The sequence below is a fragment of the Carettochelys insculpta genome, chromosome 6 (assembly GCF_033958435.1).
Source record: "Carettochelys insculpta isolate YL-2023 chromosome 6, ASM3395843v1, whole genome shotgun sequence".
In the NCBI taxonomy this organism is placed as follows: Eukaryota; Metazoa; Chordata; order Testudines; family Carettochelyidae; genus Carettochelys; species Carettochelys insculpta.
Window position 1 is genome coordinate 90540414 of NC_134142.1, and position 13090 is coordinate 90553503.

Genomic DNA, 13090 nt, shown 5'->3' on the forward strand with positions numbered 1-13090 from the left:
AAACCAGAAGGTAAATCATAAAATCTCAACTCTTTGATCGTTAGTTTTAAGCCAAAGTCAGGGAGCCTCGGACCCACCTATTTATTACTTAGTATTGGCCACACTGGAGATCTGGGAGCTGTCTGCAAAGATTCTGAGCAGTGCATCCAACCATGATTTCCTGTTTGAAGAGCCATACATAGAATCCCCAGGAAGTGTCGTGTTCTCATGCAGAGAGTATGTCGTTTAGTTGTACAAATATTTTGCTGGTATCATCACTTGTTCGAGAAGTACTCGGCACTGGCAGGTGGCAGTAATAGTCTTTCCTGGATGTACTTAAAAAGTTGCACAAAAAGTGTATCTGACATAACCACAGAACCAGTCCTGATAGCAACAGCTATCCTAGCCTTCTGGTGTTCCCCATACTTTACCCACAGGGCCAGGCCCACCCACTCCATCTGGATCCAACAATTCTGTGAGTGGAGGGATTGAAACCATTTCCCATTCAGAGGGAGGGGTGTATCTTTCCCGTTTCAGGAACCTACCCAGTATGAGAACACTGCTAAGAGGAAAAGCTTATTCCCACCATCCCCTATTGCTTTCTCCTCCATAACACACACCTCCATGCATAGCATGGACCCCAAGTCAAAAGGGAGAGCTGGATTTGCTAGAGAGGGTGCCCTCCCTACTTGCACTTCAGCTTGCCTGTTCTAAACCCTGACAGCTGATCTCCATCTGTAAGCGGGCTAAGAGCCACCAGCGAGTAATTGCTAAAGCAAGCAGGACATTAATTGGAGTAGCTGCCGCCAAGGATGTGCTCCGTTAGTCTTGCCGCTGCAGCAGTCTGTGTGGAAGGAGCTAACCTACAGGGGTCAGAATCCAATTTTCCACTGTTCTTTCTCTGCTTACCCTAGAAAACCCAGCCGAGACCTTATGTTTCCTGAGAAGAGGAAGAGACTTGGGAGACTAGTGGTAATGAATTTCTATTTTATCCATGTTGTCCTGCAAACAAATCTTCTTTAGTGCAGCGTTTCTTAAATTTTTTGAGACCAGGGAACACCAAACAATATATTTTTAATGTGGAACACCTATGAAAATTTTCTTCAAAAGAAAATTCGGCCCAAAAAAAACCCCAAGAAAGCAACACATACAGCACAAACGAATGAAGATGTTTAATCAGGTATCATAGCAATGAAGAAGTAACATTGTATCTCATTTTAACAACAGTAAATATATACCGTCACTGTATTTTTCCAGATGGTTGTGGCACTCCTGCAAGTTGTTCACAGAACACTGTTGTTGCGCGGAACATAGCTTAAGAAACGCTGGTCTAGAGCATTCATGGGAGAAATGAGTTTACTGGTTCTCAGTCTGGTTTCTAGCATAACCGTGTGCATCGCAGGTTGATTCACTTGAAAGTCCTTGTTCAGGCAACATCCACAAATGGAGTAAGAGCAGGGTTCTGACTCGGGCTTGAGAAGCTTTAGCAGAGTTGGATGGGGAGTCCAGGACTAGAACAGACAGGGGAAGGGATATTGATAAAGCTGTGGAGGGAAGCCCAGGACCAAAAAGCAACATGTGTGTTGTGGGTCAGGATTGAGTAATGTTGGGATAGCTTGGTGAGAGATTTGGGCTCCAGGTGTTGTGTACCTCATGCCTTCTGTTTTATGACCACATATTCCCACCACTCGCCATACAACAAACCAGCAAGCTGTTGGAAGGGGGATAAGGTCAGTTGCTTTGCTCCCTGACCTCTGTCATTTTGTTAATCCCAAATTTCCCATCCCAGATGGCAGCACCTGTTATACAGGATTCAAAGCACTTGCAAAGTCACGCGGCTGCTGGGGAGGAACCTGGAGCTGCGTCCACAGCAGCCTATTGGCTGCAAATCAAATCATAAGGAAATGTGTTATTTGCTTTAGCCTGTCTGGAATAGAAACTAGGTTAGTGGCTGTGCTGCTGCTGTGAGACAGTCTGTTTAGACAATCAGTGTATGGCCAGCAGCAGGCAACATGCCTGGACCAAACCTCTCCTCCCAGACGAGAGCCAATGAGGCAGAAAGGTCCTCTCCTAAAGAGACTGAGTCCTCATGCCTCTTTTCCTGCCTTGCACCCTACAGACATTCTGGGCTCAGGGCTACAGCAAAGGCAAGAGACCCTGCCATCTGTGGCCTCTTGCAGAAAAGAGCCAAGGCTGGCAATGCCCGGAGCTCCATGGAGATTAAAGTTACATTCAAGGCAGATATTCCTTTGAGTTCTACCTGGGACCTGCTTAATAATCTGTGGGGGAATTGTTTAATCAAGGCCCTTATAATAAATTATGTAGAAAAGCCTCTAATATTGCCAATACCTGGCTTGAAATAGAGACATAACCTCCCGGGGGAGCAAGTCTCTGACTCAAACTGTTGTTAGGACACCGATGGAACAGGTTGGTTGGGTCTCAGCCTAATCGCTACCATATATTTGCCCACACTCCAGATCCAATATGAAATTTAATGCAGCTGGCATTTACCCAGAAGAAGCCCCTGACTGGCCTAGCAGAGGGTCTTGCAGGTCAGGACAGAGCTTCCTCAGAAAAGCTTCATGTGGCAACCCACTACTGGAGCAACAAGGTGTGCTCTGGATCAGGCGTGGGGGCCCTCAGCTGGGTGATGTAGGAAATACCCCCTTGGAACAGCAAGCAGGGACTTCAGTACAGCTCGAGGCTGGAATAGTTGAATCTCAGTTGCAGGTCTGGATTGGAGTGCATTGGTGGCAGAGTCGTTCTTGGAAAGTTCATGCTGAGCCTGTCTGCATGCTGCCAGGCTCCTGCTCGCGCACGAGAGTCTCACTCTCACAACTTGCGCATCCTCAAAACGAACTTTAAAAGACCTGCTTAAGCAGCAGATGGAAGCAATTTTCCTTCAGCATAAAAGAGAGACGTGAACGTGTCAGTGGCTGGCTGTGCATGAGCACAAGGTAGCCATGTAAGCAAGGGGAAGTGTGTGTGTGTGTATAGGACATAGGGCTAGGCCTTCCCAGGCCTGTCTGAACTGCAAATCATGCTCCTTTTCATTTCCATCCTCCCCCTCAGACCCACACCAATCTGTATGCATGCAGGCAATCGCCTCCCTTTAGGGCAGTGCTCCGCAACCAGTGTGCTGTGGCATACTAGCATGCCATGAAGTGGAGCTCAGTGTGTCCCAGAGATTTGTCTCGTGGTTAGGAGCCAGGACTCTTGGGTTCTAGCTCCCCTCCCCTGGGCTGGGATGAATGCAATGCTCCACAACGGGGGTGTGTCTCAGAGCCACGTGTGGGGATTGCCATCCACCACACTGCACACGCGCCACGCTGCTAGGTGGGAGAAGCACGTGATGGCAGTGATGGCTCTGGGGCAGCAGCAGTGGTAGAGTTAGAGGGAGGGGGTTGGTGCCTGGTTCTGGAAGAGGGGTGGCATATTGGGTTAGAGCAGGGGGCTGGGGGTACCTGGCTCTGGGGGAGGGACTGGGTTCACTGTACTCTTTTCTTCTGCTCATGGGTTTCCTTTTAATGCTCAGTCAGGCCTCACCTCTTTGTGCACAGACACCTGTGTTGCTCTCTCTACAGACTGGGTCGTATTTGCCTGCAGTTCATTCTGGCCGGCCCAGCAGCTCTGACCTTACTCCGGCACCTGCGCTTTGCTCTCTCATAAGGGATGATGTGATGATTAGCAGCAAAGGCTTATGCTGAATGTGGTGAATGGAGGGGATGCTCTAGCATGGGCAGTGCAGGGAAGCTGCTAAGTGTTGGGGTGGGGGAGGGAAGGCTGGAGCCAGGCTGGGACGGGATGTCCCTGTGGTTTGCATCTTTTTCATTGGTGGCTCCCAGTAAAATCTCCTTGATTCATATGTGCTTCCCTACCTGATCCCAGGCATCACATCACCACCTCTGGGTCCCATTCTCGGTTCCCTTCTGTCTCCACATCTCCACCAATATACGCAGACAGTTTACAGGGAACAATGTTCCATTGCAGAGGGATGGAAACATAGACCAGTCCTGCAATGTTTCTGTTGCAGGGGGACTATCCCCACAGTGCCTCTGCAGCTCCATCACCCTCATTACCAGTTTCCAGCCAGCTTTCCGCACAAGACAAAAGTGTTGCAGAGACGTCCTCCTCCTGCAGCGAAGAAGCATATCTTATAGCCACTGCTCTTCCACAGGGAAACCCTGGCAGATTCCTGTCAACCCCTTCTGGCAGGGTAATACCCTCCTGGTTATCATCTCATGTTAGCTTTTGGATCAAAATGAGGGACTCCTGAGCCAGTTCAGACTGACCTCCTGAACTCCCCACCCCATTCCCAGCAGGCAGCAAAAAGAGGTTTCTACATCCCAGTTGTCCATCCGTACTGCTGTTAAGGTTTCTGTGAAGTCTGTGTCTCTAGTGCTCCAGTAATTCTTGCAGAAGCTAATTCAGTTCTCATGTGGAGAATGCAGCAACCAACATGGGGGACAAAGGGCTAGGATGTTACTGTCTTGTGGGCCTATATTTCTGTGAGGCACTGCCAAAACAATCACCCAACAGTATATCCTTCTTGTGTGTGCCACTGTTAAGGTACTAGAGGGCATCACACACCAGTTTAAATCTAGTATGCTCACTGACACAACCAAATGAGGATTGGGGCACGTGGGGATAACACATATAAACTGCGTCTACACGTGCACGCTACTTCGAAGTAGCGGCACCAACTTCGAAATAGCGCCCGTCGCGTCTACACGCATCGGGCGCTATTTCGAAGCTAACTTCGGCGTTAGGCGGCGAGACGTCGAAGTCGCTAACCTCATGAGGAGATAGGAATAGCGCCCTACTTCGACGTTCAACGTCGAAGTAGGGACCGTGTAGACGATCCACGTCCCGCAACGTTGAAATTGCTGGGTCCTCCATGGTGGCCATCAGCTGGGGGGGTTGAGAGATGCTCTCTCTCCAGCCCCTGCGGGGCTCTATGGTCACCGTGGGCAGCAGCCCTTAGCCCAGGGCTTCTGGCTGCTTCTGCGGCAGCTGGGGATCTATGCTGCAGGCACAGGGTCTGCAACCAGTTGTCAGCTCTGTGGATCTTGTGTTGTTTAGTGCAACTGTGTCTGGGAGGGGCCCTTTAAGGGAGCGGCTTGCTGTTGAGTCCGCCCTGTGACCCTGTCTGCAGCTGTGCCTGGCATCCCTATTTCGATGTGTGCTACTTTGACGTGTAGACGTTCCCTCGCTGCGCCTATTTCGATGTTGGGCTGAGCAACGTCGAAGTTGAACATCGACGTTGCTGGCCCTGGAGGACGTGTAGACGTTATTCATCGAAATAGACTATTTCGATGTTGGCTGCACGTGTAGACGTAGCCATAGACTTTATATATCTCTTCTCACCAGTGACTCTCAAGGCATAGAGTCATAGCACACTAAAACTGGAAGGGACCTCAAGAAGTCATGAAGTCCAGTTTCCTGCTCTCTTGGCTGGACCAAACATCATCTAGATCATCCCTGACAGCCGTCTGTCTAACCTGCTCTTAAATATCTCCAGTGATGAAGATTCCACAACCTCCCTAGGTAACTTATTCCAGTGTTTAACCACCCTAACAGTTAGGAAGTTTTTCCTAATGTCTAATCTAAATCTCCCTTGCTGCACTTTAAGCCCATTGCTCCTTGTCCGATCCTCAGAGGCCAAGGAGAATAATTTTTCTCCCTCTTCCTTGTAACCCTGTTTGAGGTACTTGAAAACTATCATGTCCCCTCTAAATATTCTCTTTTCTAAGCTAAACAAGACCAGTTCTTTCAGTCTTCCCTCAGAGCTCACGTTCTCTAGACCTTTAATCATTCTTGTTGCTCTTCTCTGGACCTTCTCCAATTTCTCCACATCTTTCTTGAAATGCGGTGCCCAGAACTGGCCATAATACTCCAATTGAGGCCTAATGAGCACTGAGTAGAGTGGAAGAATGACTTCTCGTGTCTTGCTCACAACACTCCTGTTAAGGCATCCCAGAATCACGTTTGCTTTTTTGCAACAGCATCACACTGTTGACTCATATTTAGCTTGTTGTCCACTATGTCTCTTTCCGCAGTACGCCTACCTAGACAATTGCTTCCCATTCTATATGTATGAAGCTGATTGGTTCTTCTGAAGTGGAGCACTTTGCATTTGTCCTTATTAAACTTCATCCTGTTTACCTCAGACCATTTCTCCAGTTTATCCAGATCATTCTGAATTATGAGCCTATCCTCCAAAGCAGTTGCAACCCCTCCCAGCTTGGTGTCAACTGCAAACTTAGTAAGCGTACTCTCTATGACAATATTTAAAATGTTGATGAAGATATTGAATAGAACCGGTCCTAAAACAGATCCCTGCAGAACCCCACTTATTATGCCCTTCCAGAGTGACTGTGAACCATTAATAACTACTCTCTGAGAACAGTTATCCAGCCAGTTATGCACCCACATCATAGTGGCCCCATCTAAATTGTATTTGCTTACTTTATAGATCAGAAGATCCTGTCAAATGCCCTACTAAAGTCTGGGTATACCACATCCACCACCTCTCCCTTATCCATAAGACTTGTTATCCTGTCAAAAAAAAAAAAAAAAGCTGTCAGATTGGTCTGGCATGATTTTGTTTTTTACAACTCTGTGCTGGCTGTTGTCTATCACCTTATTTTCATCCAGATGTTTGCAGATGAATTCCTTAATTTTTTTGCTCCATTATCTTTCCTGGCACAGAAGTTAAACTGACTGGTCTGTAGTTTCCTGGGTTGTTCTTTTTTTCCCTTTTTATAGATGGGCACTATGTTACCAAGGTGATCAATATCATTAGTTCTCTTTTACGTATGGGGAAACTGAGGCACAGAAAGGTGCTGTGGCTTGCCCAAGCAGAGTGGAGACTAGAACTCAGGTCTCCTACGTCTACGCTACTGAGTTATTTTGCAAAAACAGCTCTTATTTCAAAATAATTTTGCTAGCATCTATACTCACCACGTGCTAGTGTGGAACAAATTTGAAATAGCAGGTGTGTGATTTCAGAATCGGCAAGCCTCATTGCAGGAAGAATAATGTCTATTTCAAAATAGCTACTTTGAAATAAGTGCTATGAAGACACGGAATAGCAGTATTATGAAATAAGCCATAATAAGCCTCCAATGGCACTATTTCAAAATAGGCGTTATGCGTCTGGAAATGGTATGTCGAAATAGCTGTTTCAAAATATCTTATTTCAAAATACCTTGTCAGTGTAGCTGTAGCCCTAACACTCTGTTTAATCCTCTGGCCACTAGACAAGCCTCTATGCTGATTAGCTGGCTCCCTGCAAAGATGCTGCTGCAGTCCTGATGAGAAGAAAAATAAATGAGGATGTAAGAGAGAAGTGACGCTGGGAACAAGCTGTCCCAGGGACAGCAGAGATCCAAGCCCCTTCTGTGTCAATCCAGTGCCCAGCACAATTAGTCAGTGATCCTTATGCGGGGGTGGGAAGTGGGGCTTGTATCTGAGATGGGAACACACCACCTAACCCCATCAGGTGAGATTCTACAGGTGCTAGAGAAGCCCCCCCACAGGCTCTAACAACAACGATGGCAGCTATCCCTGCACTTAGGTGTTCTCTAATGACCGAGAAAGTGGGGGGGATACTGTCCCTAAGGGGACATTCACTTCCTTTCACAGGTCATGGTCACCAGCAACACAGTTGGTTTCACCCCCTTTTTGTTGTTTTCCTCAACAAATGGTGAAGACCTGCTTTGGGGCTCAAAATCCAACACGGAGGCTGAGCTAAAGAGGGGCAGGGCCCAGTTGCTATGGTAACAAGCTCTCAAGATCAAGCAAAGGGAAAAAAGCACTCTTTAAAGCATGTTTCCATGGCAACTAGCATCTTCAAAGTTCTTTTATCTTTTTAAAGGGATGTTCTGAGAGTTGGGTGAAACTGTCCATGCTGCTGTGAGGTCTATCTGTGCCAGCCCTATCAGGAACATGGCTCTGCAGCCCCTAGGGCAGCAGTGGGATCTGTGTGCTGGAAAAGCAGGGCTCGGTCCCTTAAAGCAGAGGGGAGCAGCTCGTTACTTGAACTGATAGTAGTGCTAGGTGACCAGAGCGCTCTGGCTAAGTCTACACTAGACCTTAAACTTGATTGTAGATATGTAATTCCAGTTACGGCAATTGCGTAGCTGGAATAGACGTATCTACAACTGACTTATCTGGCCATCCTCACTGAGGGAGGTTGATGGGAGAAACTCTCCCATTGATGTCCAATTCTCCTTGTGAGATTAAAGAGTACAGGCGTCAACTGTCAACCCCAAATAGATTGACCTGGTCAGGGTGATCTCCCGGGGTTCGATTTTACACATCAGTGGAGATGCACTAAATCAAACTATCAGGTAGTGTAGATGTACCCTCTGATTATTGGGACTGTATTCATCCTTCCTCTCCCCCAGTATTTTGCTGCCAGGTAAGCACCATTAGTCCATTTTATATTCACCCTGTAGGAGTCAGTCTGCACGCCAAGAGGTTAAACTAACCCATCTCATCTGCCTCCAGTCTGGACACTTTCCAAGTTTTGGGTGAGGACCAGCAAACTCATTTCACTTATGGCCAAGCAAATGATGGAGGGGGCAGGGCGTGGGGGGGGGGGAGAGACAGGTGTGCAGTGGAGGAACCACCTTCTCTTGTCCCCTTGATTTTCCAGAGGACTCTACTACGTCCTCACGGTTTGTTCCACTTGTGGCTGAAGTGCCTCATTTTCCCTTCCACCCCGCACCAAGCTCTGAGGAGAAGCTGTCAGTGTTCACAGAACATTATGCAGTCTTGATGTTGGAATATGAATTGGACAAGAGATGCAGCCAAATCCTGGAATTAGGGGAAGAGAAAAAAAAAACAGGATGGGATCCAAGAGGCAAATGAAACACCTGTGCTATATTAGAGCTGCTCTGGCACCCCTGCCCCTCCATCAAGGAGAGGGAAGGCTCATGAAATCTCAGCCCTGAAGACTGCTGTCCCCACAGGCCTCCAGTTAGCTGAAACCAGCCACTCAGCAGCTCGACCTGTTAAGGTGACTAGCAAATGTACATGGTGTTGCTTCAGTCCTTAGCTCATTTTTTAAATGTACATTCTTTATTTAAATGATTTTATTCATCACAAATACAGCATTACTTTTTAAGAATTTAAGTTTTATTTTGGATTTCTTTACAATGGGATTTGTTAAAATTTTGTCCATTTTTTGGGGGGGGTAATTTGTTTTTTAAAATTGGAATTCCATCAGATGTATTTTTTTTCCTTCATCCCTATAAACTCTTAACATTTACTGTATTTTAACAAAAAAGGGCTATAATCAGTTTGGTTTCCAATAACACTTTCTTCTAGTTTTTCAAACACTAAGCATTGATTTAGCTGCACCAAAGCTGAGAACTACTCTGAATTTCTCCATTTTTATTTCTTTTCTGTAAGGTTTGTTGAGAAGCAATCCTGTTCCAGGTTGATCTTATTTTTCTGGCTCATCTTGGTTTAGTGTCTTCAGCATTTCCTCAGTTATGTCAGTTTTGATGCCTGTACTGATTTGGGGACTGTCTCTTCTCTGTCTGATTTTATGAGAAGCACTCCCATTCCATGCACATCCCATTTTCCTGGCACGACCAAGCGTTTCCGAGGGATGGGCGTTTTTGTTTCTCACTTGCATTTGGCCCCTGACTGATTTTTTTCTGTGAGTGATAGGCCTTGACCCAAAAGAAGGTTCTCCACCCCTGGCTTAGCAGGAGTTCTTGATCAAACAGACAAACTCTACATAGTAGATGAGGGGTTGCAAAAGTAGATGTCTTTCCCCCAGGAAAACCTAACTATTGCCAAGGCCTTGTACTCTGAACATTTTATAAATGCCACACTATACCAAAACATACAATTCATTCTTTTGTCAGAGGCTGGGTTGAGGTAGGCATGGAAATGGAATGAGAAACCTAACGGCACCCACTGGAATCAGGGGATATTGACCCTCTGCTGTAGGTCAGAAGGGGATATGATCTTTTGAAATCTTGAGCCAAGTTATTGGCCTGGAAGTGAAGATCCATCTCTTCCAGCACTCGTGCATATTGGTCCTTAACACAGGATAGGGCATTTAAACAGAGGTTTTGGCTGCAGTAGGAAAAACCATTCAGTGTAATACCAATTCATGGAGTTAACATGTTCATTTAAATTTTGACGGTGCCTACACAAAAGGTACCGTAAGATCTTTCTCTCTCTCTCTCTATGTCTCTGGCATTAGCTCACTGGTGCCCTGTATGTAGGGTGGTCAGTGTTTTTCTTCTCTGTGGTGGGATTCCTCCTTTGGATCCTAGGGAACTCTGGGGAGACTGTTTGTTGTATTAGTGGTAAAATGCATCCATGTGCTTTAATCTATTGAGCTAAAATGCTTAACTCCCTTGTACTGATTGATGGGGCAATGAAAAATCCATTGTAGACAATTTGTGTATGGCTCTGAGGGTGCTTTCAACTGATAGAAGGCTAATTCAATCTCTCTCCCTCTAGTCTAGGCAAGGCCTATTTTTTTATTTGACATGCTATGGAGTAAATGAAGCCTCCTGACCTGCAGTCTGAAAGAGAAATTGATTCACCTTTTACTCGAGGCTCTGGTGTGCAACTGGGGTCCAATGCTTGACTCTGCCACTGGTGTATTGCATGGCCTTCAGCAAGTCACATAAACTCTCTAGTCTTCATTCTCCATCTGTACAACAGAGGTAATAATAACCCTTCCTTTCTCCCACCCTTTGTTGATCTGGGGTATTTAAGTTGTAAACTGCTTGGGAGCATGTCTTACTCTGAGTATGCCTACACTGCAACCCATTGTGAGTTCCACACCAAACCCAAACATCTACATGTTCTAAAATGATGGGCTCCAAATTAGCTGTTACTGCTCGAAAAGGAGATCTTGCCGTCATTGTGCATAGTTCTCTGAAAACAACCACTCGGCGTGCAGCAGCATTGACATGACATTGTTAGGAACAGGATATATAATAAGAGAAAATATCATAATGCAGCTACATAAATCTATGGAATGCCCACATCTTGAATACTGTCTGCATCTCTGCTAACCCCGTCACAAAAAAAAATACATTTGAAATCGAAAAGGTGAAGAGAAGGGTAACAAGAAAATGAGCTGGGGGTTGGAACAGCTTTCTCATGAAGAGTGATTAAGGAGACTGGGACTTTTCATCTTATAAAATTGAGTGGATATGATAGAGGTCTGCAAAATTATGACTGATGTGCAGAAAGTGAATAAGAGTTATTTACTCCTTCTCATAACGCAAGGAGTCACCCAATTAATTGGCAGCACATTTATGATAAACAAAAGGAAGTACTTCTTCACACAATGCACAGTCAATCTGAGGAGCTCATTGCCAGGGCATGTTGGTAAGGCCAAAAGTATAACTGGGTTCAGAAAAAAAATAGAGTAAACTTTCATATCCAGCAGCCTCAGGACCAGGACGTTTCCAGGTATTCAAATATGCTGGACAGTGGAGAGGTATATCTAGCAATGCATAACACTAAAGTAAAACAGGATTAGATATTAAGACACAAACAAAAATGTATGCAGAGTATTCTATTTACCAGCAACAGTAGTATTGTATGGTGTATTTATTTGTATTTGCTTTCACTATACTGTACTTATTGAAAATGTAACTAAAACTTACTTAGGGTTAAAATGCTGGTTATTTGAGAGTTCCGGATAATAGAATGCTGGATATGAAAGAGTTTACTGTAGATGAGTTCATGGAGAACAGGTCCATCAATGGCTGTTAGCCTGAATGGGCAGGGTCGCAACCCCAAGTTCTGAGTGACGATAGCTGGAACAGGATTACAGGGGATGGATGATGTAATGATGGACTGTTCTGTTCATTCCCTTTTATCTATCTGGCACTAGCCACTGCTGGAAGACAGGATATTGGGCTAGATGGACCTCTGGTATTTTTGTGCATAGGAACATAAGAATGCCAATACTGGGTCAGACCAAATATTTGTCACTAGTGCAAATGAGAGAAAAGTTTAGATGCCCAACAGAAAGTGGCTGGTAGTTTGCCATAATTGTAAGAGCTAAGAGATTTGACCTTGTCTGCTCTTTAAGTTAGTCCTCCAGGAGGAACAGAAGATAGTGGACAAGCCAAAGGGAACACTGGATGTCCATTTCTCAAAGACATTGAGTCCTAAGGAGAGATGCGACTTAAACCCATCCAGTCACTGATGGTGGAAAAACATTGTCTCTTTGTGGTAGAACCACCTTGGCATCTGAACAGCCCACTGCCAAAAGAACCACCTTGTGAAAAAGAAGTGGCTGTGCTGTCGGGAGCCACTGGAGTTATTGACAGATGTCCAGTAAGAGACCTTCCATCTACCAGAGGTTCGGGTGACCTACCTTGACCTTCAGTGTAGATGTCTTTTTAAGGTTTCTTAAGTTGAGTGCATTAGGTTAATTGATATAATTTGCATTTGACTTTTTACAATGAGGGACAGGAAAGAGTATAGAGGCAGTGGCCGCTGCACCTTGCTTTGTTATCATGGTATTGTTCTATCATCTTGACCCACGTAAGGCGACGAGAGCCAAGAAATAAAAATCGGTATCTTCTCAACACTTGTGTGTGTCACATCTTTCTCCCCTGGCTTGCTATAATAACCATGCTCACAGATTATCTTCCTTCACCCATGAGTCTGTCGCGCACAGAGAAGTGTGTTTCTACTCCTCTATCCAAAGGCTCCAGGTGAGTTTGATGATTAGGAAATACAGCTGTTTCTGGGACCTCACAGGGAAATGGAAATACTAGAAATGCACCTGCAAGAAGATTCTTTGCTGGGCTGTAGGTTACAAATGCACTGGAATATCCATGGTTTGGAGCCTGGCCAGGAAAGGAGGAAAAAGCTCTGCATGCTGCTGCTTCCCTTCCCCTCTCCCTCCCTGCCCCCCAGCTGGGGGGACAGCAGGGCAGCAAGCACTGTTCTGGGGGCTTTTCTCCTGCTGCTCCCACAGCAGCGGGGAGTGGTGCCTGGGAGTGGAAGGGGGCACAGAACCATATCTGTCCCCAGGATTGGAGCACCAGATAAGTGACCCACTCCCAGACCCCACTTCCCACCCCACATGCTCCTGCAGCCTCTCTCC

The 13090-nt window shown here is 46.0% G+C and overlaps 1 protein-coding gene across 1 annotated transcript in view; it reads left to right on the forward strand.

Moving 5' to 3' along the window:
- The first annotated feature begins 900 nt into the window (after nucleotides 1–900).
- Nucleotides 901–13090, forward strand: part of SLC35C1 (solute carrier family 35 member C1) — a 43510-nt gene continuing 31320 nt past the window's right edge. Inside the window, exon 1 of the mRNA XM_074998962.1 lies at nucleotides 901–951. The gene's annotated coding sequence lies outside the window, so the exon portion shown is untranslated. The remainder of the gene's footprint in view (nucleotides 952–13090) is intronic.